The 27,920-nt window shown below is 44.0% G+C and overlaps 2 long non-coding RNA genes across 2 annotated transcripts in view; both read left to right on the forward strand.

Moving 5' to 3' along the window:
* Positions 1-9,634, forward strand: part of LOC115080033 — a 260,696-nt gene extending 251,062 nt beyond the window's left edge. Inside the window, exons 2-3 of the long non-coding RNA XR_003853493.1 lie at positions 2,736-2,823; positions 9,299-9,634. This is a non-coding gene — a long non-coding RNA (uncharacterized LOC115080033). The remainder of the gene's footprint in view (positions 1-2,735; positions 2,824-9,298) is intronic.
* A 2,348-nt stretch (positions 9,635-11,982) lies between these two features.
* LOC115080035 lies at positions 11,983-22,694 on the forward strand. Its single transcript, XR_003853495.1, has 3 exons — positions 11,983-12,727; positions 12,957-13,049; positions 22,080-22,694. It is a non-coding gene; the product is annotated as an uncharacterized LOC115080035 (long non-coding RNA).
* The last annotated feature ends 5,226 nt before the right edge of the window (positions 22,695-27,920 follow it).

A 27,920-nucleotide genomic window follows, 5' to 3' on the forward strand; every position in this document is an offset into this window, starting at 1 on the left:
GTGATTCCCCGCGGGTTCGCGCCGGAATGCTCGTTCGGCCCAAAAGGAACTTTTGGCCAGCTTGGGGGGGTCCCCCCCAAGCTGGCCAAAAGTTCCTTTTGGGCCGAACGAGGATCCCGGAAGCGACCCCGCGGGGAATCACGTGACGCAGGCCCCCCCAAGCTGGCCAAAAGTTCCTTTTGGGCCGAACGAGGATCCCGGAAGCGACCCCGCGGGGAATCACGTGACATCGGCGCCACGTCGCAGTGACGCGGCGTCACGTGATTCCCCGCGAGTTCCCTCCGGCACCCTCGTTCGGCCCAAAAGGAACTTTTGGCCAGCTTGGGGGTGTCAGGAGCCCCCCCCCCCCCAAGCTGGCCAAAAGTTCCTTTTGGGCCGAACGAGCGTTCCGGCACGAACCCGCGGGGAATCACGTGACGCCGCGTCACTCCAATGTGACGCCGACGTCACGTGCTCCTTGCAAAGTTGGTCAGAAATGGCGTCCTGACCCCGCTGGACCACCAGGGAGTTGTGGTAAGTCTTGGGGGGGGGGGGGATTAAGGAGGGTGAGGGGTTTAAATTTTTATTTGCATTGAATTCTGTTTATGTCCATATTGACCGCAAATGGGACCCCCTTTGGACATATGGACATACGAACTTAAACTTTTGCTCTGTACATCCCTACTGTATATATGTTTGTGTATGTGTATTTTTTAGAAAATGTTATACCTGATGATTTTACAATGTGAAGGAGGGGAGCTATTTTGGGCAACGCGAAGAAAACCAAAACTGCAGAACCTGGGTTTTGAGCTGCTGACTGGCAGTGGGGGTGCCTGGCTGCTTGGCAAGTGGATTAAAAGCCAATTAGATGATGAGCCTTTATCAAGTCAGACCAGCTTTATAACTTCAAGCCTAAAATCTAGCCAGGATACCCTTGATTTATATACTGCCTTGCTTTCTCTTTTATTTATACTGACAGAATATATACTGAGAGAGGTTTAAACTGCCTCTCTCTTTATATATACTGACAGTGCTGTATATCTGATCTAATGTGAATTTTTTTGTTTATCCATCTCAAGATCTCTTCATATACTGTCAGTGTATATATAAAGAAATAAAGAGTGAGAACAACAATATGTTCAGTTTGATTCCAATATACTTTACAGTACAGTCAGTATAGATGACAGACTGTAAAATATCTTATAAAAGTACAGTGCCCCTGCCCAAAGATATTACAAATAAACAGGTGAATTTTAAAAGCCCTGAATTCACCAAAGTAGGGAGATACGCACACAAATTAGGGTGGCACGTGCCGAGCAGATTTTATAAGCTGCCCATGGATCGCGTATCTCCCGCTGCACGCAGAAGGCAAAAGTTTATAAAAAGGAGTGTGGTGTGGGTGGACGTGAGCATGTTGGGGGAAGGCCACGAGATGTTCGCATAAATACTTACATGGACAGGCGCGCCAGGGTACCCAGCCGCATAACTTTACTACTGCCATGGATAGCGTGTAAGTAATAAAAGAAGAAAAAATTAGGCTAATCAGATTTTTAAGGGTTGAAGCTAACAGCAGGAAAGGGAGACAATTATAGTAGAGGGTTTTGGAATTCCTAGTCCTTAACTAGGAGAACTGGGAAAACTAGCTATGGCATCGGTGCGTGCTCCTTATAAAATTCCCCACTTATGCGGTAGACACGGAATTTAGGAGCACATGGCATGTCCACTTAAAATTGTGCGCACATGTATGCAAGTCCAGGCTATTTTACATCATGCGCACATAGATGTGCATATGTTATAAAATGGACGTGTCTCTGGACGCCAGCTGGCAAAAGCACGCACACGTGCACCGGCTCGCCAGTATTAAAGTTAACATCACAGGTTTAAGTAAAGGGAGATTTTTATGACTCACCCATGGTCACATAAATCACACAATAAGTAGTAGATTGGAAATTTGAACCAGGGAATTTATTTCTAGTTATATGCTGTAACTAAAGCTTTATACTATTAATTTATAACATAGGGATGGTAACTTTTAACAGCCATGTGGGCACACATGTCCGCACATTTGCTGGCCGTGGCTGATTTTATGACATATGGCACGCATGGTATAAAATATGCTATATGCATGTACATGTGTGCACAATTGAATATGGATGTGCAAAAGCCATCTCTACTGCGTAAGTCGGTGGATTATATGCTTGCCGACACAATTACCAGTTTCCCCAGTTTGTTACAACCAGTTAGCCCAGGTAAAGGATAGGACTGCCTAACCTCCCTAGTTAATTACCCTCCCTTTTACCCTTTTAGCCCCTATCCTTAAAACCCTGCTGACTAGCCGTTTTTTTTGTTTTAGGACTTATACGCCATCCACAGCAGAAGTAGTTACGTGGTAGGGGACCCTGGCACGTGCTGGTTCCTTTAAAAAATCCTGGAATGCCCATGCCCACCCAGACCATGCCCACACCCCGCCCCTTTCTGTGAAAAAAATTGTTGTGTGTGTACTGGGAGATACACGCGTACGCGGGTGCCTTTAAAACCCATGCTATGCACGCTGGTATGACTTCTGCACATCTCCCAGCTTTGGCGTGCACCTAACTTTAAAATTCATCCCTAGAAGTGTAAGGAAGGCAAAAACAAAGTGAAAATGATTTGACTACATATTACATTGCTGTGTACAGCAGCATACTAACTATGAATCATGACAGAAATAGACAGAAACAGTTTAAATATTTGCAAACAATTTTTTCTTACCACAGGTGCTAAACTCATCCCCAGATAGAAGTTGGGAGGCCACAACAAGGGCAGTGATCTGCTTCCGGATCCCAGGAGTGCAGCCTGAGAAAGGTAGGTGGCTGGGGGTGGACTGGCAGTCATGGATTTTAGAATAACTTTAAAGTCCGCTCTCCTGTGCGCCCGCTCTCCTGTGCGCACGATTCAGTATGCAAATTAGGCCCGGCAGTAAAAACAGGTAAAAGGAGGTGCTAGGGACACTAGCGCGTCCCTAGCACCTCCTTTTGGACCGGAGTGGCAGCTGTCAGCGGGTTTGACAGCTGACGCTCAATTTTGCCGGCATCGGTTCTCGAGCCCGCTGACAGCCACGGGTTTGGAAACCGGACGCCGGCAAAATTGAGTGTCCAGTTTTCGACCCGCAAGCCACAGGCAGACTTCAATTTTTTTTTTTTTTTTTTTTTTTACTTTTGGTAACTTTCGGGACCTCCGACTTAATATCGCCATGATATTAAGTCGGAGGGTGCACAGAAAAGCAGTTTTTACTGCTTTTCTGTGCACTTTCCTGGTGCCCGAAGAAATTTGCGCCTGCCTTTGGGTAGGTGCTAATTTCTGAAAGCAAAATGTGCGGCTTGGCTGCACATTTTGTTTTCTGAATCACGTGGGAATACCTAATAGGGCCATCAACATGCATTTGCATGTTGCGGGCGCTATAAGGTTTGGGGGCTTGGATGTGCGTTTTCGGCCCCTTACTGAATAAAGGGTAATGCTAGCGCGTCAAAAATGTGCATCCAATAGAGGGTTAACAGACTGTATCAGCCCGAATGTGAGGCTTTGACGGCCCTGCATCCTGGACAGCAAAACACTGTAAGGGAGTTGGCTTGTGCGATCAACCCTACAGCACTCAATGGTCACTGAGTGTTTGCAAATTTAAATTCTTCAGGAGAGCAGGACAATGCTTATTAAGTGTTTGCAAGCTGAAGTTCAGCAGATGAGAGCGTTGTCACCCTATAGGCAGTTGGGAATTTAGTTGGTATATTAGTTTACATTCAGTGATTGAATTGTTCTAAATATTGATGCGTTGGCTTCATTCATAAATCCTAGAATGCCCATTCCCCGCCCAGACCATGCCCATGCTCACCCCTTTCTAAACAAAAAAAAAACCTGTGCGCACTCCAGGAGATACGCATGTACATGGGCGCCTGTTAAAATCCATGTGGCGCTCTCCAGCCCAACCTCTGCATGTATTTCCCAACTCTGGCACATGCCGGGCTTTTAAAATTTTCCCTATACTTCTTTATCGTAGATTTACAGATTTTAACAGAGACGCTTCTTGAAAAATTTCTTTTGAAAATTCACTGAAACGCAGACAAGAACAGAAGTCCCTGTGCCTCCTGCTACTAGGAATCTGACTAGAAATTGTCTCATATAGTTAAGGACACTTAGTAAAAACAAAATGCTTTTTTCAGAGGCTTTTGTGTGCGTTCATCATCTGATCCAGTATGTAGCTTCCATCTTCTCACACTTTGTCCAAACATCCTGAATGGAAAAGACTGAGGACAGCACAAGTTTTTCTAGCATTTCTGTGTGGTTGTACAGAAGCTTTGAATCAAGGCATCTCGGGTTTATTGAGGTGGTGCCCAAATTTAGGTATAACACTGAGGGGCATAATATGCATTGTATTGTGCAGATTAGTATTGGTAAAGCAGCAGTTTATTATACCACAGAGTGACAGACATCTAATGAGCATTCAGATTTCTCGAGTGAGTAGTGAGCAGGCCTGTCACAGACCCAGCAACATCCCTAGATAATTTTAATATTGAGCAGTCATCTAAATAAATATTTCTGTTTACTGACTAACATCTGGTTATAAAATCAGATTTTCCTTTTGAGAATAATAACAAAACTACATAAATCCCAGCTTCTAATAATAGATTAATATTGCTCTCGCTCTCATAGTTGAAAACATAATTTGTTTTTCTCATTAATTTCCTTACATTAAAACAGTTTGCCATCATCCATGTAAAGTACAGTTTTATTACTTTCAAAATATATTTTAGTAAAAGTGTCTGTAATGTCCCTCCCCCAAGTCTTTAATCCTCCTGGTAGTGGCTAGCAATTCCGGGAGTCTTCTCTTAGTATTTATTCTGATGACTTTATTTACTCTGTCAGAATCCTGACATGCTTGTACGCAACGCATGCCAGAGCTATAAGAGCAAGATACTGAGAAAGAACAGACTCTTTTAATAACCCTTTTTCTTTCGTGCAATCTCTGAAATAAATACGGACATCTCCCGAAGAGTTAAACAAGGGAGATTTTCCCATTTGTGTGTGTGTTAGGGGAGTTGATAGAGAGTTGAGTGGGAGATTGTGGGATGTGGTTAGAAAATATTGATGGAAATATTGATTTTTTTAAGTTGTAGATGGTGATACATTTATTGAACAAACATAAAAATTATCCTAGGTGGTGATGTAAATGATGTTTTCAGATCACTTAGGGTCCCTTTGCTGACAAATATATCTGGGATTTATGTAGTCTCAACCTCATGTACTACAAATCACTGGATTAGTTTTATGTTGATCCAATACAAGGGATCATAACATATAAACAAGCACATTTTTTTCTAGGATCATTGTAACCACTAAGGATGTGTTTTTGTTTTTAATGATATAGGAAATGTCAAACAACATTGCCTGTTTTGTCTCATATCATTCCAAAACTGAAATGATAAAAATTTTCCATGAAATTTCATATTTTTTATTTTTTCATTTTAAATTGAAATAGTATGCCTTAACCTGAAATAGTGCACACAAAAAAAATTAAAAATTGAACAAGTGTCCGCAGTTTGGTTGTACTTCTTATTTCTATTTGACCATGGAATATTTCTCTGTTTACTAGGGATGTGAATCGTTTTTTGACGATTTAAAACAATCGTCAGATATATTTTAAATCGTCAAAAATCGTTAGAGCCGCGATACAATAACAATTCCCCTGATTTATCGTCAAAAAATCGTAAATTGGGGGAGGGGCCACGGCTGCGTTAAAAGAAATGGCGCCGGTGGCCCTTTGCCCTTACCATATCAGGGCAAATGTAGCGCCGGCCCTGTACTTTTGGCAAGTCTTGTGGGGGTCAGGAGGCCCCCCCAAGCTGGCTAAAAGTCCCTGGGGGTCCAGCGGGGGTCCGGGAGCGATCTCCTGCACTCGTGATGTTGGGTGACAGGAACCAAAATGGCGCCGGCGCCGGCGCTACCTTTGCCCTTACCATATGACCGGCGCCATTTCTTTTAACGCAGCCGTGGCCCGAGAGTGTGAGATCGCGCCGGGACCCCCCCCCCACTGGACCCCAGGTAATTTAAAACATTTTGGGGGGCTTCGGGAGGGTGGGGGATTTATTTTAAAGGGTCGGGTGGGTTTTAGGGTGCCGGTTTTCCCGCCCTCCCCCGATTTACAATTTTTTACGATTTAAAAAAAACAAAAACCATGACGATCAGATTTCCCTCCCCCCCCTCAGCCAAAATCGATTGTTAAGACGATCAATCACCCGATTCACATCCCTACTGTTTACTAATAAAAGTTACAAATCAAAAAAAAACAAAACCCTTACAAAACAGATAAAATATATACAATAAGTAAGGGGCATTTTAGAATGAGTTTGGCTAACTCTAAACATGCCCAGAAGGTGGCAGAATAACTTGAGACTGAGCATTGAGCTGAACAATAAAAATCACAAGCAGGCCTAGAGGCCCTATTCCTATACCGCCAGTCTCTGAAAAAAATGTCTCTGCTGGGCTGAGACTCCATCCCTTAACTTTTAGTTAGTGTCAGTTTCTCCTTCCGCCTAATCAGTACAATGTTAACTCCTAAGATCACTCCTTTGTCTATCTCCCTCCCCCACACCTTCAAGAAACCCCAACCTTAATCTTCCCACTCTTCCGGTACCTCTTCTCCTGGCTGTTTTCAGCTGGGATCCTAATAAACTGCTACCATGACCCCAGCCAGGCACTTTCAGTTTTGCTATGTGAGCAATGCTAGAAATGTAAAACTATTATGGGCAGATTTTAAATCAATCGCGTGTGTAAAAAAACAGGGGTTACGTGCGTGGCCGGGCCTTGCACGCACCGCGCACATTTTCAAACAGGCCCAGCCACACGCTTATCTCCCATTACACGCAGAACTGCTGGGCCAAAGGAAAGGGGCGGGGAGGGGGAGGGGAGGGGGAGGGGAGGGGCTGGAGGTGGCCGGTACAGCGGCCATTTGCCGCTGTGCAGGGGAAGGGACTGCCAGTGCGTGCAAGTTCCTACTGCTCCAATGGAGCACAAGGGCTCGCGTGCTTCTTTTAAAATCTACCCCTTAGTTTTACTCATTGGGCCGGGATTGTGGTAACAGCATACTGAGATCTCACTGAAGATAGCCATTAGGGAGCAGGAAGGTGGGAGGTAGAGAGCCAAGAGAGGGATCTTGGGGGCTAAAATTATGCCGAATCAGGGAGCAGAGGAAGGGTGAAAACCAGTGCAAACTCTTACGAGTTTGATTTCTAAAGGATTCTTCACGGGGTTTTGGAAGTGGAGCTCAGCCCAGCAGGGATCTATTTTTATGGGTTTGGGGGGTTAGGAGTAAGTCTGTCATGCTGTGCTTGATAATTTTTTTCGCTCATCAGCTATATTCTTTGGGGCCAATTTTCAAAGGGTTTAGGCTCAAACATTTTTTAAGTTAGGCACCTAAATTGGTCCTTTTGAAAATTTACTAGGGCTGAGACCCTAAATGTAGTTTTACTAGGAAACTAAAAAAGTGAAGGCTGGCTACAGAGGTGGAGTTAAAGTGGGGAAACAAAGTTAGGAGCTTAGCATTGATTTTTAAAGCTAAGACCTATATTAAGGCAAATGAAGAGCAGTCCTAAATTTAGAGAACTTAATTTTTAGTTACCCAAATTTATGAGAATATTCAAATGTACATCTAACATACACACCCAGCTTACCCCTAGAATGATTAGGCATGAAAAAAGGGGCGTGGCTATAGTAGACATCCGGCCTCGTGGCAGTGGTACTGTTCCGCCATTGCGGTGTGGTGGCCCCATCGCACACTATTGCCCCATAGTGCTACAGGAAAAGGTGTAATTATTTCCCACAGTACTGCAGGCAATAATGCTGCCCAAACCCCACCCACACTTCTCCCCACATCACAGAATAAAGAATGACCCTGTTAGAAGCCAAAATGTAGGGATGCAGCTTTTTTTGAATATTGTCCTCTTAGCTGGTTAAGTCTAAAGTTATCCAGTCGCATGAGGCCAGATAACTTTAAACCTGACCTCTGATATTCAAGAGATAGCTGGTTAGGTTTAAAGTTATCCAGCTAAAGGTAATCAGATAACTTTAATTGAATATATTCGGTGCATCATTCATCTTACTGAATATCTGGGATAACTTATCTGACTGTTTTTAGCCAGATAAGTTATCCATTGGAGGCTTGTTTGAATATTAACCTCTTGCTTCGTGAGAGCCAGAGATCTGATGTGGCCTTTTCCAAATCTGTGATCCAAACTGATCTGATGGCTTCAAACCCCTACCTTTTTCAAGAAGTATAGTTAGTTTCAAATAGTCTTTGTCACAGTCCAAATGATTCTCTAGTTAGTTTGGAATACCAGCCCCAAGACTCCATTTCAGTGACTCTTTCAATCTCTACTCCTGGCAGAATGAGCTCTAATTATTGTTTCCGGGAGGGTTTCATGTAGGCCCAGTGTCCATATTGTCCTACTGGTCTTGGTTAGTGGGCCCATTGCCTGTCAAAATTCCCTTTGCTAATAACCAGCTCTTTCATATTGCAAGCACATGGAAAAGTAGAATGAGACATCAGCCAACACCATTTTTAAAAGTGCTGGCTGCCAGTGGCCAGTTGTCTCCTGCCCCAATCTTGTGAGTGTGTGTGTGTGTGGGGGGGGGGGAGGGGGATACAATGGTGAAAGTGTAGTCATGGTGAATGTAAGGTCATGGAGGTAAATTGCTCTTGACTCTGATAGAGACGACCAGGATCTGGGTTAAAAGGCCCCTTGTGCTTGGCTCTAGAATGGATGAATTGGGTATATCAGGGCTTGGAGGTCCCTTTTTCTTGCTGATGGGAAAGTGGGGTAAACCTCTATGCCAACTGGCCCTTTCAGTTTGGGCCAGTTAGCACAAGAGATTTTGGCTAGTAGCTATACTATTTTTTTTTCTATTTCCATGCACACTAGTTTGACAAAAATTTAACATGCATCTTGGTAAAATTATTGCATAGCATGTTAAATAATGCTTTGCTGTGAATGTTACATTTTTACCCATTACCTCAGTATGTTTTGTTTTTTTTGCTATGAGTTTTATTTCTTAAGTCCTAAAAATATGTTTGTGTTTACTGTAAAATTGCAGTAGGCATGTAGAAATGAGCAGTATAATTCTCTAAATGCTATTATGCTGCTCTATTTCTTTATAACCTGTTGTGGGTATGGGATGAAATAGATGATCACAATAGTAATAATGAAATAAATAGCTTTGTAATCCTGATGGCTTGTTTTCAGGTTTAGGAATTCTATTATAATTGAATATTTACACATTTGTTTTGCAGCATCTTTAATGATAAGAATTCTGCCTCCTGTCATGATTTTGATTTGTAAAACTGTCCTAAACATTGGCAGCGCTGTGATAGATGAAGATAAACAACAGGCACTTCGTGTATTGTCACACTGAGACTAATTTAGACTACTGCAAATTAATGGTTTGTAGAATAGGTAAGAAACTAAGATGTGTGAATCTACCTAGTGAGAGTGAATCTTTTTGTAATATGAGCTGTTTCATTACACTCTGCTTTCTCTCATCTTTCTTTCATCTGTGAACATGAAACTCAGGAAAGCAAACCAAGGAGCAGTCTATGTTTCATATGGATTACTGCCACTGGGTAACTTTCTCGTCAAGATTCAATTGGAAGCGCAAGACTTAGACCTTTACTTTAAATAATACCAATGTCATTTATTTCAGAAACATAGCTATAATCTCTGGGTTTTGTCTGAAATCTCCAGGTTTTAAGATCCTGTTTTGGGTTTTGAGAAAACTCCCCAGCTTCTCCAGGGTTCCTACTGCATTTGTAAAAATAGAGGAGAAATGCACTAATCAAACAGTTACAGTGACCACAGGGGAAGAAATGAAGCGCTGTTTCTTATTTGCACTGCTACGTACACCTCCAACTATTTCTTATTATTCCTGTGTGTGAGAGGAGGACAGCCAATAAGCCATGGGAGCTCTTACGAAAGGTCTGCTCTCTTTCCCTCTGTGGCAGATTTTGTTGCTTGCTATTTTTTTTTTTCACAAACTGCAGGCTAAAAGGAGCAAATGGAGAAAGGGAAGAAGAGAGCGCAAGGGAATAAATGGAAAAAGACAAGAAAAATAAGAGAGCAACGTGAAGAATGAGAGGTTAAGAAAACAGGCAAAGGAAAGGTCAGGGAAAAAAAAGATTAAATCTAGGAGATAGAGAATGAAGGAGTAAAAAGTGAAAATCCAGAAAAAAGAAAAGATGAAAGTGAAAAGCAAAAAGAGGAAAGTGATCAGAGACTGGATTTAAATAGAGGGAGTGAGAAGAAAAAAACGTGATTGGAAAGTAAGAGAAGGATAGAAATTGTCTGGAGAAAAGACATGGACAAATGGGAAAGAAATATTAATAAGAAGATAAGAAAGGCCTTATGAGGTAGAGACTAGGAAAATGGGAGGAAGGATAAGAGGGAATCATGGCACAGTGCAAGGCTTGAAATAGAAAGAACAACGTTCAATGCATGTGAAAGATGTCAGAGAAAAGAAACTGAATACAAGCAAGAAAAAGAAATAATTGAGTAGGTGACAGAATAAATCACAGATGATCCTAAAGTTGCTAAACCTTTTTCTTCTAAATGTGAGTAGTCATTGTCAATTTATAGCAAACCGCCACACTATTTGGCATGCATGAGGAACAGTCCATGCCAGTTAATTGACTATGCCATTTTCTGAGAGCCCCTGCTTCTTAATCCAGCCAGCAGCCTGTAGGGAACAGGAGGGGAAGATGATGCTAGAATGGACATAGCAGGGCAGAGAAAAGCTAATGTGTTCTCTAATATTGGTTGTTATTCTACTTAAAACTTATTGAATCAGTGGTAAAATAAACAATAATCAATAGTGGACTCTCCGGAAAAAAACTGGGTGGGCGTCTGGACTGATCCTTGGTACTACAGGAATGAAAATTATCAGGTAAGAACTAATTTTCCTTTCTGGTTGATTGAATGCCAGATAATGGGGATTTTACTGAATTAGAAATTGCAAAATATCAAAATACTTAATCTAAACTTACAAATTATGCTCCCAGACAGTCTGAGCTGATATTTTAAATTGTGAGGGCTGAAATCTGAGAAGCTCACACTCCATCTAACAGAGAGTGAAGTTTCTTGCAGATTGTGATTTTTACAAGGGAAATTGGAGCTAAAAATAGTTACACAATTGATCATTCAATGACTCCATATTTTGCATGTTAATATTAAAATATTAGCAAAAGAGGTATGCAATCTCTCCTTTAGTACTGCTTTCCCACTAATGTATCAGGGTGAAGTAAAATTTCCAAAGCATATTTGCAGACCACTTACAATTCTCAAATATTTGGTTTCTCTTAGACACATACTGCCAAATACATGCCTCCAGATGACATGAAGATCTTTAGATTTATTTAAAATTATGCTTTAACTAAGAAGAGATATGGCAGATCCTAAATGTCTGTTAACTCAACTTTGGTGACTATTTCCATCCACTAAATAAATTACAGTAATATAAAAAGAGCAAACAAGAAATTAAGTTCCTTATGCAGCCCAAAGTTTGTTTTGATAAGTACTCAGTTCATTTATTAATAGGGAAGACCTTACCAGTTTAGTCAAGCAAGAAAATTACCCCAAAAGCTTACAAGATTTATAATGCTTGGAAAACAAAAAAAAAAAAAAAAAAAGCAATTTAAAACCTAATGAGACATTTTAGGCCTCATTTACATCTCTAACCTGACCCATTTTCTGCAAAACGTTTTTTCTTAGTAATTTACATACTAAAAGCTAGTTATTTATCCATCCCTAACCAAAAAGTTGATGAGATTACTAATACCACAGTGATGCTAACATTACCCTAAAAGCTCAATACAGTCATCTTTGTAGGATGACAATTGTATCATTACTTTAGCTGCAATTTTCATTAAAGGCTACTGCTGAAATTAAGCAATTGTAGAAGACAATGTAAATGTTATGACTCAAATCTACATCTAGCACTCTTGCTCAGTATTGAGAAGATGCTGATAGCAAAAGTATGAATCTTTCTAACATGTTATACATTGAATATGGGAACACAAGAATTGCAAAAAACTGTAAAGTACCTTTTATTAATTATAATTTGTCTCAGTAAGGGCGATCATGTCAAAAAAGAGGAGTTTGAACAGATACAATTTGCTATTATCATGAATGTATACATAAAAAACTAGAATGCACACTTCCCCAAATATCATGGAAAATATACCGCATTAATAAGGCTCCTAATTAACAGAAAATAATGAATAGTATTTCTCTTACATTACTATGAGGATAACTTTCAACATCTCCATACGGCCCCATATAGACATATGTAAGGGTCCATACAGATTTGATGTAGTATTTTAGAACCTGTGCATATCAGTCTGCACAGGTATTAAAATATGTATATCTCCATCCCGTACAGAAAGCACATGCTTTACAGTACATGTCAGGAACTTTAAAATAGGGTACTTTCTTGCAAGCTTGCACTTCCGATTTTGCTGGAGCGGTCTCAATCCAAAATGCCCTTCCACCCCACTGACAAAGCCTAATTTTACCTCCAGGAATGTGGCCTGCCTGGCTTCCTTGGTGGTAAGGGATGAAGAGCTCCTGTTCCCCCAACTGGGAAGTGTGCCAGAATGCCGGTATAACGCAGGAGGCCTGGCTGGACCCTCCATAGAGAATTTAATCGTGGAACCTTCTACTTCCATGGGGTAAGTGCCTCAAGGGAAATAAGCAAGTGGATGAGGGATGATAGGGAATGGAAATGGTGGTAGTGGTGGCAAATGTCACTGCATATATTGATATCAGAAGGGACAGCGAGGAACCACTGTGACAGTGGGTCATGGTTAACAAGTATGACTGGAAACATGGCATCAAAATGTTCACTGAACCAGAAACTATGAACTAAGAGCATTTTATTCCTTCTTCTCCTCTGTATAGACTGAGGACCTCAAGAAGAAAGCCTGGAAGCTGAACCAGCAGCTATGTGCCAGGCAGAAGGAGGCCAGTGGCAAGTTTCCTAAATACCCATCAGTGAGTTGTCAACATAGTCTTTGCTGCTTTTATCATAGTTCCCACTATTGCTATGTCACTGGCCAATACCCTATTTCAGCCAGTAGCTGGAAGCATCTCTCCTGCACATAAAACTTTTTTCCATCTGCAACCTGTAACTGTCTATCCAGCAGTATGATGAGCACAGCGCAACCCTACCATGTATGAATCACTTTTTTTAATGCACTCACAGGCCAACTTTAGAAGTAAACAGTGTGTTAGAACCTACTCCAAATACCATTTGCAGGGAATCTCTAGGACTCCCAACAAGGACCTTTTGTCTTATGGCTGCAACATGATCATGTTGTAAAGGACAACTCTACAGAGGGCAACATTTCTCTAGAAACATACATATTGCCTTGTAACCCCCTATAGTAGATGAGTATCACACTGTTAGGATCATATGCCATTGCTTCCTCCTCTCCTATAAATGGAATGCATATCAACAGGTTGATTGGTACTGTACAAAAATACCCCAATTGACATCAGCACTTTAATATAAGCATTTCTACTCCCTTAGCAACCTAAACTTAATAAGAAAACAATATTAAAATGAAAGCAGCAGTTCAGAAGTGATATGGGGGCCTTCCAGTCTTTTACACTGAGTACCACATGTATGACTATCTACCAGTTGGGAAGAATTTGTATGTATGCACCCAGTGCAAAGAGCTCCTGGATCTTAGAGAATGAGTCCAATCTATGGAGGCTAGAGTGGAAGATTAGGAGGAGTGAGGCAGACAGAAAAATATATAAAGAAGACCTTCAGGAATGTAGTAGCCAAGTTCAATTCCAGTCTTGCAGCCCCATGCTGTCTTGGAGGATGAAAGTTATCTGGTAAAGCAGCATCATCCTGGTATAGCAGGAAGTGGTCCTGTAGCAAGGACTTGCTCTCCAGGTGATGCATTATCCTCTTACACTGAGGACAAGTCTCCCAGCGTTACTGCCCAGGAGGGAAGACTTAGATTGGCTGTCATAGTTGGTGATTTGATTTTAGGAATGTAGACAGCTGTGGCTGGTGGGCATGAGGAGTGCTTAGTAACTTGCCTGCTTGGTGCAAAGGTAGCAGACCTCACGTTTCACCTAGATAGGATTTTAGACAGTACTTGGGAGAAGTAGGCTGTCATGGACTATGTGAACACCAACGATATCGGATGGTGTGGGAGTCAGGTGCTAGAAGCCCAAGTTTGGATGGCCGGCATCATCTTGTGCTCCTACCATGTGACAGGGGCTGACCAATGGCACCGGTAGCCCCTGTAACATAGTAAGGGCAAAGGCTATTGGCGCCATTTTGATTACTGGCAGCCAATGGCCCAAGTTCAGGAGATCACTCCCAGACCCCCGCTGGACCACCAGGGCCTTTTGGCAAGTCTTGGGGGACTCTCCTGACCCCCACAAGACTTTCTCAAAGTCCCTGGTGGTCCAGCGGGGGTCCAGGAGTGACCTCCTGCATTTGGGCCGTCGGCTGCCAGTATTCTAAATGGCGTCGATAGCCTTTGCCCTCACTATGTCACAGGGGCCGACCAATGGCACCGGTAGCCCCTGTGATATAGTGAGGGCAAAGGCTATCGGCGCCATTTTGAATACTGGCAGCCGATGGCCCGAGTGCAGGAGGTCGCTCCCGGATCCCTGTTGGACCACCAGGGACTTTTGGCAAGTCTTGGGGACCCTCCTGACCCCCACAAGACTTGGCAAAAGTCCCTGGTGGTCCAGCGGGGGTCCAGGAGTGACCTCCTGTACTCGAGCCGTCACTGCCAGTATTCAAAATGGTGCCGATAACCTTTGCCCTCACTATGTCACAGGGGCCAACCAATGGCACTTGTAGCCCCTGTGACATAGTAAGGTCAAAGGCTATCGGCGCCATTTTGAATACCGGCAGCCAACAGAGTGAGTGCAGGAGATGGCTCCCGGACCCCCCCGCTGATCCACCAGGGAGTTTTTGTAAGTCTTTGGGGGGGGGGTCAGGAGGGTGGGGGGTTGTATTTAATTCAATTTTAGCCGGGAAACAAATAAGAATGAATGCATGAATGTATCGGGGGGCCCCCCTTGCCGAATCCAATGTATCTGCCCCCCCCCGACGAATATGAATTACGAATGCAACATAATCTGTCCCTCTGCACATCCCTAGCTTTTAGATAGAATTTAAAGTCCAGAACCTACAGAATAGCATTCTGTAAAATGCTTCATGTTTCATGCACAGGACTCAAGAGGCAGTCAGAGCTCCAGAGTCTCAATGTATGGAATGGACATTGCTGCAGGCAGGAGGAATGTAGTTTTATAAGGAACTGGACAACCTTTTAGGAAAAGGGTAGTCTTTTCCAAAAGGACAGGCACCACCTTAACCAAGGTGCTAACCTTTACAAAGGAGATAGAACAGCTTCTCAATTAGAACAAGGGGGAAAGTCAATAGTCACTCAGCAGTGCAAGATTTGGAGTGAGGTATTTTCAAAATATACTAATGAAACAGAAGTGTTAGAGCACCCCAATAGAGAGGTTTGAATAAAAGCCTATAAGTAAAAAGCACCTGAGTTTAAAGATTCCAAATTATCCCTTACAACTGATAGACAGTTTGCAAGCGCAAGATTTGGAGGGAGAATTATTTCAAAAGATACTAATGAAACAGGATGGATCATATCTTCTAGATCCTTACTGAAAAGTAGTTTGCCTTTGACAGCTGAGACAGCTGAAACCATAGATCTGGCCGATATGCACAAAAGATCATGCAGTGCATCCACGCTATATGCCACCAAAGCTTCCAGATGACCTGCCTGGACTGCCTCTTCATCTGACAGCCCTTCCTTCTTGCCTCTGGAGGCACTGAGATGATGGCTCCTAGTTGCAGAAATTATTGTAAAGTGTCCGCCATCGCACTTCTTTTGGTTTCGTAACCGCAGGGAGAAATTACAAATCGGTCCTGAGGATGCCGTGCAAAATCTAAAGCGTAGCCGTCTCTTATCACGGTAAGGACCCACTGATCCATCGTTACTTTGGTCAATTCCTCATAAAACAGGGACAGTCTGCCCCCTATCTCCAGCAATGAGGAATGGACTTGTGCCCCATCATTGTGATGCTTTTGCACTGGAAGCAGACTGAGAGTTACCAGGTCTGCCAAATCAATGGCCCAAAAAGGACTGGGACCCAGTCTGTTGCCTGTTAGGAGCTTGCCAAAAAGGGGCCGCGGGCAGTCTAGATGGGAGAAATCTTTAATTCCCTCTGAATCTGGCCCAAGAGGCAAAGGAACCTCTGGATTTCAGTCTATCCTCTGGTAACCAATGAATCTTATTCTCACCCAGAGATTGGATCATATCTTCTAGATTCTTACCGAAAGTAGCTTGACTTTGAAGGGCAAGGACCAGTTTCTCAACCAGAGGAGCCTATGAGCTGAAACAGCTAAAACCATGGATCTGGCCGATGTGCGCAAAAGATCATGCAGTGCATCCGCGCTGTATGCCACCGAAGCTTCCAGATGACCTGCCTGGACCGCCTCTTCATCCGTTAAGTCAGAATTAGCTTGCAATTGCTGAACCCAGCAGAGACCCGCTCGTAAGGTGAAATTGCTGCAAATAGCCGCATGCACTCCCAGTTCAGATATCAAAAACTTTCCATACTCTAACATATGTGAGATTGGTAGAAGTCTTACGCAATCGGAGAAGCATAGCTACCACAGCTGGAGAATAGCCTTTGTGAGTTAACCTCTGCCTTTCAAAAGCCATGCCGCTAGACAGAAGCGATCATTGTCCACCAAACAATCAGGCCCTTGATGCAGCAGGTCTGGGGGAACCAGAAACCGCAGAGGACCGTCCACAATGAGATTGAGAAGGTCCACAAACTAGGGACGTCTCGGCCATTCTGGAGCTATCAGAATGACCTCTGTTGGATGGATCTCTACCCGCCGGAGCACTTTGCCGATCAATGGCCAAGGTGGGAAGACATACAGCAAAACGAAAATTATCGGTGGGCCAAGGCAACACTAGGGCATCTACCCCTTCTGCTGCCATCTCTCTGCGATGAACATAGAACTTTGGCGCTTTGGCATTACAAAAAGTTGCCATTAGGTCCATGCTGGGTGTGCCCCATGCATCGCAAGGCAGTCTCTGCCAGCTCCCATTCTCCTGGATCTAGACGGTGACAACTGAGAAAGTCTGCCTGCACATTGTCCATGCCGGCGATGTGAGACGCTGCTATGCTTACCAAGTTTAGCTCTGCCCAGCTGATCAATGGAGCATTACAGCATCCCAACAGAGAGGATCCAATTAAAGCAAAAGTGGTCCATATTAGGGATGGCATAGAGCCCAACAAGATCAAGATAGTGCAAGAGACTAAATTTACTGTAGAATCCTTGTGGGTCAAATTTCCATGTGTGATGGGGAAGAGTATAGCAATAGGGGTATACTACCATCCACCTGGCCAAAATGATCAGATGGACAATGAAATGATGAGAGAGCTTAGGGATGATAAATTTTGTAGCAAAGTAATAATGGGAGATTTCAATTACTCCAATGTACTGGGTAAATGTAGGTCAGGGCATCCTGTTCCTGGATGGAATAAATGACTGCTTCATGGAGGAACTAGTTCAGGAAATGCTGAGGTGGGAGATATTTTAGATCAAATTATTAATGGTATGAATGATTTGGTGTGAGAGGTAACGGTGGTGGGGCCAGTCAGCAACAGTGATTATAGTGTGATCAAATGTGATTAATAACTAGAGGGAGGATATTAAGTAAGTCTACAGCTCTAGCATTAACATTCAAAAGGGAGACTTTGATAAAAAGAGTAAAATAGAAAAAAAAATGAAAGGTGTAGTTACAAAGATTAAGGATGTACAACAGGCATGGACATTGTTTAAAAATACCATCTTAGAAGCCCAGTCCAGATGTATTTGAGCATTAAATATAGTGAAAGGAAGGCTAAATTATTTCTGGCATCATTCAAAGGTGAGGTAAATGGTTATTTTAGCCAAAAGAACTTCTTTCAAACATTTGAAGAAGGCTCCAGCTGAAGAAAACAAGAAATAGTATAAACATTGTCAAATTAAATGTAAAGCACTAGAGATTTACTTCATTTAAAGATATTGGTTCGGGCTTTGGATCGGGTGCTCCGTGGAAAATTTCATTTTCCCATGTTTTTTTTTGGCAATTTTTGACGAAGTGCGTTAGTGCGCACTAATGGGCCTTACTGCTCACTAACAATCAGTTGGTGCACACTATCTCAGCCTTAGTGCGCTGTAAGTACTATTAGCGTGCACTAACTAACTTGTTAGTGCACACTAGCTAGATGTTAATGAGCATTAAGGCCCGTTAGTGCGTTCTAACAGGTTAGTTAGTGCGCATTAACTGGTTAGTTAGTGCGCCCTAATAGAACTTACAGCGCACTAAGGGGCGGATTTTCAGAGCCCTGCTCGCGTAAATCCGCCCAAAACCGGGCGGATTTACGCGAGCAGGGCCCTGCGCGCCGGTGAGCCTATTTTACATAGGCTCACCGGCGCGCGCAGAACCCCGGGACTCGCGTAAGTCCCGGGGTTTTCGGAGTGGGCGTGTCGGGAGGCGTGTCGGGGGGCAGGGCCGGAGCGCGCGGCGTTGCGGGGGCGTGTCGGCAGCGTTTTGGGGGCGGGTACGGGGGCGTGGCTACGGCCCGGGGGCGTGGCCGCGCCCTCCGTACCCGCCCCCAGGTCGCGGCCCGGCGCGCAGGAGGCCCGCTGGCGCGCGGGGATTTACGCCTCCCTCCGGGAGGCGTAAATCCCCCGACAAAGGTAGGATGGGGGTTTAGACAGGGCCGGGCGGGTGGGTTAGGTAGGGGAAGGGAGGGGAAGGTGAGGGGAGGGCAAAGGAAAGTTCCCTTCTAGGCCGCTCCGATTTCGGAGCGGCCTAGGAGGGAACGGGGGTAGGCTGCGCGGCTCGGCGCGCGCAGGCTATACGAAATCGATAGCCTTGCGCGCGCCGATCCAGGATTTTAGCCGATACGCGCGACTACGCGCGTATCTACTAAAATCCAGCGTACTTTTGTTTGCGCCTGGAGCGCAAACAAAAGTAGGCTGTTTGCGCTCGTCTGAAAATCTACCCCTAAGTATGTAGTAGTGCGCTGTAACTAATGTTAGTGCGCACTAAAAAATGCAACTTAAAAATTTAAAAGTATCAATTCAGAGGTGTTCGTTAGCTAGAAAAACAGTGTACACTAATTTGCATTACTGTGCAGTAACTCCGTTAGTGCGCACTAACACGAAATATGAATTTTTCCGAAATTTCGGCAAAAATTTTTCATATATCAGTGCTACCGAACCATGACAAATTAGACAATATTGTTGACATTGTCTAATACATGAAAAACGAATACACATGCCTATAAAACACTGATAGGACAGGCTAAGAAATAATTTGAAAAGAAGATGGCCATAGAAGCAAAAAATAATAATATTTCTTTAATATTTTCAAAGCAAGAAGCCTGTGGGGAACTTAGTTGGACTGTTAGATAATAGAGGGGTTAAAAAGGCAGTTAGGGAAGAAAATCCATCACAGAAAGACTAAATTAATCCTTTGCTTCTGTGTTTACTAATGAGGATGTATGGGAAATACCCATCCTGGAAAAAGTTTGCAAGGCTGATGATTTAGATGAACTAAACCAAATCACAGTGAACCTGGAAGATGTAGTAGGGCAGATTGACAAACTGAAAAGTAGCAAATCACCCAGACCAGATGAACCCAGTATTTTGAAAGAACTAAAAAAAAATGAAATTTCATATCTATTACTAGTAATTTGTAACCTATCATTAATATTATCCATTATACCTAAAACTGGAGGGTAGCCAATGTAACTCTGATATTGAAAAGAAATCCAGGGGTGATCTGGAAAACTATAGACCAGTGAGCCTCACTGCAGTGCTGGGAAAAATTGCAGAAACTATTCTAAAGAATAAAATCACAGAACATATCAATACACACGTGTATAGATACAATGGTGTAATGGGACAGAACCAGCATGGATGTTCATAAGGGAAATCTTGCCTCACAAATCTGCTATATTTTTTGAATGATTTAATAAGCAATTGGATAAAAGTGAGCCAGTAGATTTAGGGCCTCATTTTCCAATATTGCATGCGATACCAAAAAGGGGTGTTACCTTATGCTAATAATCATGTGTATTGCAAATTGCAATAACAGCTCTGCAACACGCTCTTAGTGTAAGTTATGCTATATTGCAGCTTGAGAGAGAGAGAGAGAGAGAGAGAGAGAGAGAGAGAGAGAGAGAGAGAGAGAGAGAGAGAGAGAGAGAGAGAGAGAGAGAGAGCACCTTGCTATAGTGTTGCCTCCCTAGGCAGGTATTTGTATCCCTATAGGAGGCCCACCTAGTAACTCGAGGTGGGGATTAGGTATGAGTGTAGGGGGTTGGGGCCACTTTCACATTCAACATGAGACGTACGAACAGAACAGTGGTCTCTTGTGAAGATTTGATGGCCTTCGGAGTGAGGAAACTCACTCCAAGATGAGATTTGGGCAATGTTCTCTCCACCTAGCTTGATGGACACTCTACCTGGGCAACAACAAGCTAGGTGGAGAGAACATTGCCCAAATCTCATCTTGGAGTGAATTTCCTCACTCCGAAGGCCATCAAATCTTCACAAGAGACCACTGTTCTGTTCGTACGTCTCATGTTGAATGTGAAAGTGGCCCCCAACCCCCTACGCTCATACCTAATCCCCACTTCGAGTTACTAGGTGGGCCTCCTATAGGGATACAAATACCTGCCTAGGGAGGAGACACTATAGCAAGGTTCTCTCTCTCTCTCTCTTTACCAGCCTCTAGTGCACAACATAACACAAATGAAAGAGGTATAGTTATTGGCTATGCTGTTTCATGGCACATGATAAATCCTACCTACTTTACATTTACTCCGCCCCTGAATACAAAATTAAAAATTTGCATGTGGAATTATCTCCCACGGTAACTCCTTGGAAAATGACCCCCTTAGGGACTGGTGCTTTTTAATATATTTGTAAGTGATCTGGAAAAGGAAACAATGAGTGAAGTGATCAAATTTGCAGGTGACACAAAATTATTCAGAATTGTGAAATCACAAGCAGATTCTGAAAAATTGCAGGATGACCTTGTGAAACTGAAACATTGGGCACCCAAATGGCAGGTGAAATTTAATGTGGACAAGTGGAAGGTAATATAAATAGGCTAAAGTAACTCATGCAATAGTTAAATGATGTTAGGTATCACATTAGGAGTTACCACACAGGAAAAAGTTCTAGATGTCTTCGTGGATAATACATTCAAATCCTCAGCTCAGTTTGCTGCGGCAATCAAAAAAGCAAATGGAATGTTGGAATAAATAGGAAAGGAAGAATGAATAAAAGGAAGAATGTTGAAATAACTTTACATTGCTCCTTGGCAAGACCACACCTTAAGTACTGTGTGCAATTCTGGTCACCATATCTCAAAAAAGATAACATTTCACTGGAGAAAGTACAGAAATGGGTGACCAAAATGATAAATGGGATGGAATGGCATCCCTATGAGGAATGCTAAAGAGGTTAGGGCTGTTCAGCTTGGAGAGGAGACAACTAAGGGGGGATACGATAGAGGTCTATAAAATTTGAGAAGACTAGAACATGTAAATGTGGATCAGTTATTTACTTTTTCTGATAATGCAATGACTGGGGGCATTCCATGAAGTTATCAAGTAGCACATGTAAACCAAATTGGAGAAAATTCTTTTTCACTCAACACTCAGTTAATCTCTGGAATTAATTGCTAGAAGATTTGCTTAAGGCAGTTAATGTAACTGAGTTTAAGTAAAGTTCAGACAAGTTCCTAGAGGAGAAGTCCATAACCTGCTATTAACCAAGTTGACCCAGGGAATAACCATAATTAATATCGGCATTAGTAGCATAAGATTTATTTACTGTTTGGGTACTTGCCAGGTACTGTAACCTGGAATGGCCATTGTTAAAACAGGACTCTCAGTCTGACCCAGTGTGGCAATTTCTTTTGTTCTTATGTTCTTATCTGTTCACAGATTCCACCAGCTCCAATGAGGAGGAAGAGCAACAAGAAGATGAGGAATCAATGTATCCAGTCCCTCCTGCTGCCGCAGCTGCAGTGCCAGCTGGCTAGTAGTCACCACAACCACCACCACACCTTGCAGCAGCCCGGAAGCCAGAAGATCCCCACCCTTACCACCCCCACTATCAGATAGTGGCCCTGGACCGGAGCAGCCTCCCCTTCCTTTCTCCATCCTTGTAGGAGAAATCCTGAGGTCCCTGGGGCCTCTGCCCCAGGGACCTCAGGATTTCTTCCCTCTCCCAGCCATTGCTGGGAGAGGGAAGAAATCCTCTTGTTGGGCAGCTTTTCCTTGAATCTAGCCAGCATCCCATGGCTGCAGAGGCTGGCTCTGCAGCTGGAGTTGGAGATCCAAGCCCAGATGCAAAGAATCTTGTGTCTGTGGTGCAGCGGTCCAGATGATGGGGGAAAATCTTTGCGAGCTGCACATGTAGCTCAGAAGGCTAGTGGCTATGATGGAGTGGCTTGTGCAGACTCAAAAGGGTTGCATGGCTGCTCCTGAGCAGGTGGGCATGAGGCAACCACTATAACCTCCAACCACCTAGTTCTATCTGGATCAGTTCTCCTGAGGTTCCTGTGGCCTTATATTTAAGTATAAAGTTATCTCTGTAGTTGTTAACCATCTATACCCCCATTTTTTTAATTGTTTGTAAATATTTTTAAATGTTTTTATTTTCATATAAATGCTATTTAATTGTTTAACTTTTGTGTGCATCTTCTTCTTTTGCATGCTATATTCCATTTTATCCTTGAGTCCCTTTCAGCACAGCCTTCTGCACCCACGCTCATACCCACACACTGGCATGCACATTTCTAGGCATGTAGCCCTTTCCTCTAATGACTGGCTTACACTCATCTACCCTTACAGCTACCTCAATTTAACTCATCTTTAATTGGGTCACTTTAGCTCCCCTGAATGACATTGCTATAATGGGCAAAACACATCAGAGCTGTAACTCATAAAGAGGTCTTACCTCTTCCAAGTTCCAGATTTGTGGATGTGGTCCTGCCACAAGCAATGCTTCACCAGTACTAAGATCACACAATGGGGAGACAAGAAGCTGACATTTAATGACCCTTTCACTACCCATGTATCATAGAGAAGAGCAGCTAGGAGTTATTTTCTACATAAACTGCCTTCAACAAGTACTAATCATCTACATCTGACTCCAAAAACGTGGTTATGCCAATGAAAGTAATAAAATACAAAATCACTAGTACCCTTCAGTAATGAAAGCCAAACTGGAGTTTAACAGAAAACTGAAGAAACTACAAGCAAAATTCTCACCTTATCTCTGCTTATACCAGCTTATATACCAGCTCTTTACCCCAGTAGAGGACAGCTAATCACCACAAGGATCTCGGCTTCAATCTGGCAATCCTTTTATTGCCTTGCCAATACTAACATCTCTACAAGCCCCATATAAGTAGGTCAGCCTGTTAGCATAGAGGTTCTACCTAGGCCCTTGTCTTATCACACACATGTAGGCTAAAGGAGTATTTAAAAGTTTTCTCATTAAAACTCCCAGTGTGAGCTTTCAGAGGCTCCTAGATGTTACTATTACCTTATTCAATCAAGCAGTTGAATGCCTTATAATAGAGAAGCCCTTGAAATAAACAACATTTCAGAGTATGAGTAAAATCACCTGAATCAGGGTATGAACTGTCAGTTCTCTCAACTGCTTCCCATCTAGATATTAATTACTAGAGATGTGCATTCGTTTTGAACGAATGCGCAATCTGCAATGTATAGGTCCCTATTCCGAAATGTATGGCGATCCCTCACGAATGCAATGTATCACTAACGAATAAAACCCCCAGCCTCCTGACACCCCCCCCCCCAAGACTTGCCAAAAGTCCCTGGTGGGCCAGCAGGGTTCCTGCAGCAATCTCCTCCACTTGGGCTGTCGCCTGCCGGTATTCAAAATGGTGCCGATAGCCTTTGCCCTTACTATGTCACAGGGGCCCAGTGTTGGTCGTCATCTGAATCTGATTCTCCAGCACTTTAAATTATAGTTAGACTGAGACCATTATAATCATGGTGACCTGTGGAAGAGATTGCACAAAACTGAGGTATATTTCACTTCCCCAGATACAAACGTAAAGGTGGGGGTCTTTTAATAATCTGTAAAAGAGAACATAAACTTAAACATCACCACAACTAAATATTGGTTTGGTCTATTGCCCACCTGGAACACTCCAAAAAGACTGCTCACCATAAATCGAAGTGTTCACTAAAACATTTCCTGCCCCTGAATCAACCCTAATCATAGGAGACTTTAACCTACATGTAGACAGTATTCATAAAAGTACACCATGTGAAATATTTCTAGATACTATGAAAGCAATGGGTTGGTCACAATTTGTCACTAACCCCACTCATAAAGCAGGACACATCCTTGACCTAATTTTGCCAATCACAATAACTGCGTAATCAATTTCTCACACAACATATTGCCCTGGTCTGATCCCCAACTAATAAAAGCAGAAATAATCCTCCTCACCACACAGCAAACAACCCCCCTAATAATCAATTTTTCACATACAGAAAAAAGATAGAACAGAAATTACAGTGGACCCTTGAGTTAAAACCAGCTTGACATATCAACAACTTGGGTTACAACCAAAATTTTAGTTTTGAGTTACAACTAAAGTTTTAAGTTTCAACCTGAATGCCGGCCAAGGCCATGTGTATCCGCTTGTGCGTGTGGTTGCTTCTAATTGGGCGTTTTTTCCTGTCAATCACATTTTTTTGGGCTTGGTGGGTGGGACTTCTGCTCTGCTGTTGCAGTGATTGGCTGCTGCTGCTACTGATGAGGCCTGGCCATCTCAGGTGCACCCAGAACTGCAAATGTTCACAGGAGCACATAGGCAGACCTGGCACGGCATTGCTGCAAGCAACAGCATCACTGGTGACCAAGGAAGCTCCTGTGCAGCAGCAGAAAGGGAGTGTAGCACTCAGCTGGCTACAGCAAGGTATCAGGAGGGGAGGAATGAGTATGCTGGGAGGGGGAAATGAGTGTTTGGGGGCCAGAGATGTGCTCTGAGGGGGTGGGGAGGGGGGGAATCCTCCCCTTCCTCCCTTCCTGCAAGCCAAAGATGTCAACTTGAATGGTGAGTACAGTATGAAATTGTTGTTTCTGGTAGGCTAGGCACATTTTATAACTTTTTGGTGAGTACACTAGGAAAATTATAGGTGTTTCTGGTAGTTATGTACATTATACAACCCTTTTTTATTATGAAAATGTTAGGTAAGGGGTGCTTTGGGAGGTTCAGAATACATTATAAGTATTTCCATTATTTCTTATGGAAAAAATAGTCTTGACTTACAACTAACTTGAGTTACAACCAGTCCTCTGGAATGAATTGACTTTGTAAGTCAAGGATCCATTGTACTTGAAGTAACAATTAAAAATAAAATAACTGACTTTGATCATGATAATGCCTTCTCATCTTTTGACTCCTGGGATAAAATCATCAATGAAATAGCCGATACCCTAAGCTCAATCCAGAACAAAATGTTCCAGAATGAAGGCAATATAGCTAAACAAAAGAAACTTTGGTATAGCGAAGAACTAAGATACACTAAACAGACTTGAGAAAATCTGAAAAGCAATGGCAGAAACGCCAATCTAAGGAAATCCCTGAAAAATACAAATCCCTAATAACAAAATAATGTGAGCAAATCAATAAAGTAAAAAAAGACTACTACGCTAAACAGATTCATGGTGTAATATTCAATTTCAAATTACTCTTCAAAACAGTTAAAAACTTAATTAAGGGCCCATCTTCCTCCACAACAATTAGCTACGACTTTCTAAAGAATTCCTACAAGGAATATGCTACTTCACTGTTAAAGAAAATCAATGCATTAAAAACACAATTTTACACCTGTTTGCAAACAAATAAGCCTGAAGAAAAACTTGGGAAGACAAAATGGAACATATTTCACCCTGTATCGAAACTCAAAATAAAACAAATCATTAAGAAATCAAGCCTGCAATCCACCCACTGGACCCAATCCCTGCAAGTGCCCTGAAAGCAGTACACAGCATAATCACTGTTGCGTCCGTTGGTCTCAGATGGCTTCGACCTCTGTGCCTCACCTTTCTTCCTTCTCTCTCCTCAAGCCTTGGGAAGATGGCTGCTGCCGCATCTTCATGCTGCTCTCTCCAGCGTCCCCAGAATGGCAACGGCGATGGTGTTCGCCATGTTTCTCCTGAGAGCCTCCTAGGGTGCGCGCGCGCACGCCACCCACATCTTTATCCACGTCATGGCGGGAACCCGGGGGCGTCCCCTCCAAGGAAAGTCATGCCATCCGGGTATTTAGCCTGCCCTTCGTTTGCTAACAAACTGAGGGGTGGATTTATCAAAATGCGGTAAGTACTGCATGCGATAGCAAAAGGGGTGTGTTTTATGCTAATACAAGCCGTTAAGCCCGTTAAAACGGGCTACATTAACATTTTTTTTGGATCATTTCCTTCCCCCTCATTCTCCCTCCCACCTCCCCCACTCTCTCCCCTCAGTCACTCCTCTCTCTCCCCCCCTCCCTCAGTCACTCCTATCTCCCCCTCCCCCAGTCAACTCCCCTCAGTCACTCCCCCCTCCCCCCAGTTACTCCTCTCTCCCCCCTCCTCCCTCAGTCACTCCCCCTCCCCTCAGTCACTCCCCCCTCCCCTCAGTCACTCCTCCCTCCCCTCAGTCAGTCACTCCCCCTCCCCTCAGTCACTCCTCCCTCCCCCCAGTTACTCCTCTCTCCCCCCTCCCTCCTCCCCTGAGTCACTCCCCCCTCCTCCCTCCCCTCAGTCACTCCCCCCTCCCCCCCTCCCCTCAGTCAGTCACTCCCCCCTCCTCTCAGTCAGTCACTCCCCCCTCCCCTCCCCTCAGTCACTCCCCCCTCCTCCCTCCCTCCCTTGAGTCACTCCTCTCTCCCCCATCCCCTGAGTCACTCCTCTCTCCCCCCTCCCCTCAGTCACTCCCCCTTCCCTCCTCCTCCCTCCCCCCTTCAGTCGATCTCCGCCGAAGACCCGGAGCGGCGGCGGCATGCGCGCGAGGGAGGGACAGAAGTCTGTCCCTCCCTCGCGCGCATGCCGCCGCCGCTCCGGGTCTTCGGGCCGCCGCTGCCGCCGCTCCTGCCCGGGTCTTCGGGCCGGGGCCGCCGCTGCCGCTCCCGCCGCTCCGGGTCTTCGGGCTGCCGCCGCCGCCGCTCCGGGTGTTCGGGCCGCCGCTCCTGCCGCTCCGGGTCTTCGGGCCGCCGCTCCGGGTCTTCGGGCCGGTGCGGCCGCCGCTCCGGGTCTTTGGGCCGCCGCCGCCGGTCCGGGTCTTCGGGCCGGTGCCGCCGCTCCCGCCGCTCCGGGTCTTCGGGCCGCCGCTCCTACAGCGCCATTTTTATTTTTAAGAGGCACACTGTGACCGACGTGCTCGCATGCGCGGTAGAGCTGCTCTCTACTGCGCATTTGCGGCACGTCGGTCAAGCTTCGTTTATTAGGTAGGATAGTATTTATTGCAATTTGTGTGAAGAGCTAAGTTAGTGCAAATTGTGATGCCATTTCAGATTCTGTGATAAGTGCTAGACCTGTTGTATTTCCTGCATTCAACCACTGGGGGACCATTTTGAGAGAGAGAGAGAGAATGTGCCTGGCCAGAATATCATGGCCCATAGGCAGGTATTTGTATCCCTATGGTAGGCCCACCTAGTAACTCGAGGTGGGGATTAGGTAAGAGTGTATGGGGTTAGGGGCCATTTTGACATTCTCACAAGAGACCACTGTTCTGTTCGTAGGTGTCACGTAGAATG

Source organism: Rhinatrema bivittatum, chromosome 1, assembly GCF_901001135.1.
Source record: "Rhinatrema bivittatum chromosome 1, aRhiBiv1.1, whole genome shotgun sequence".
NCBI lineage: Eukaryota > Metazoa > Chordata > Amphibia > Gymnophiona > Rhinatrematidae > Rhinatrema > Rhinatrema bivittatum.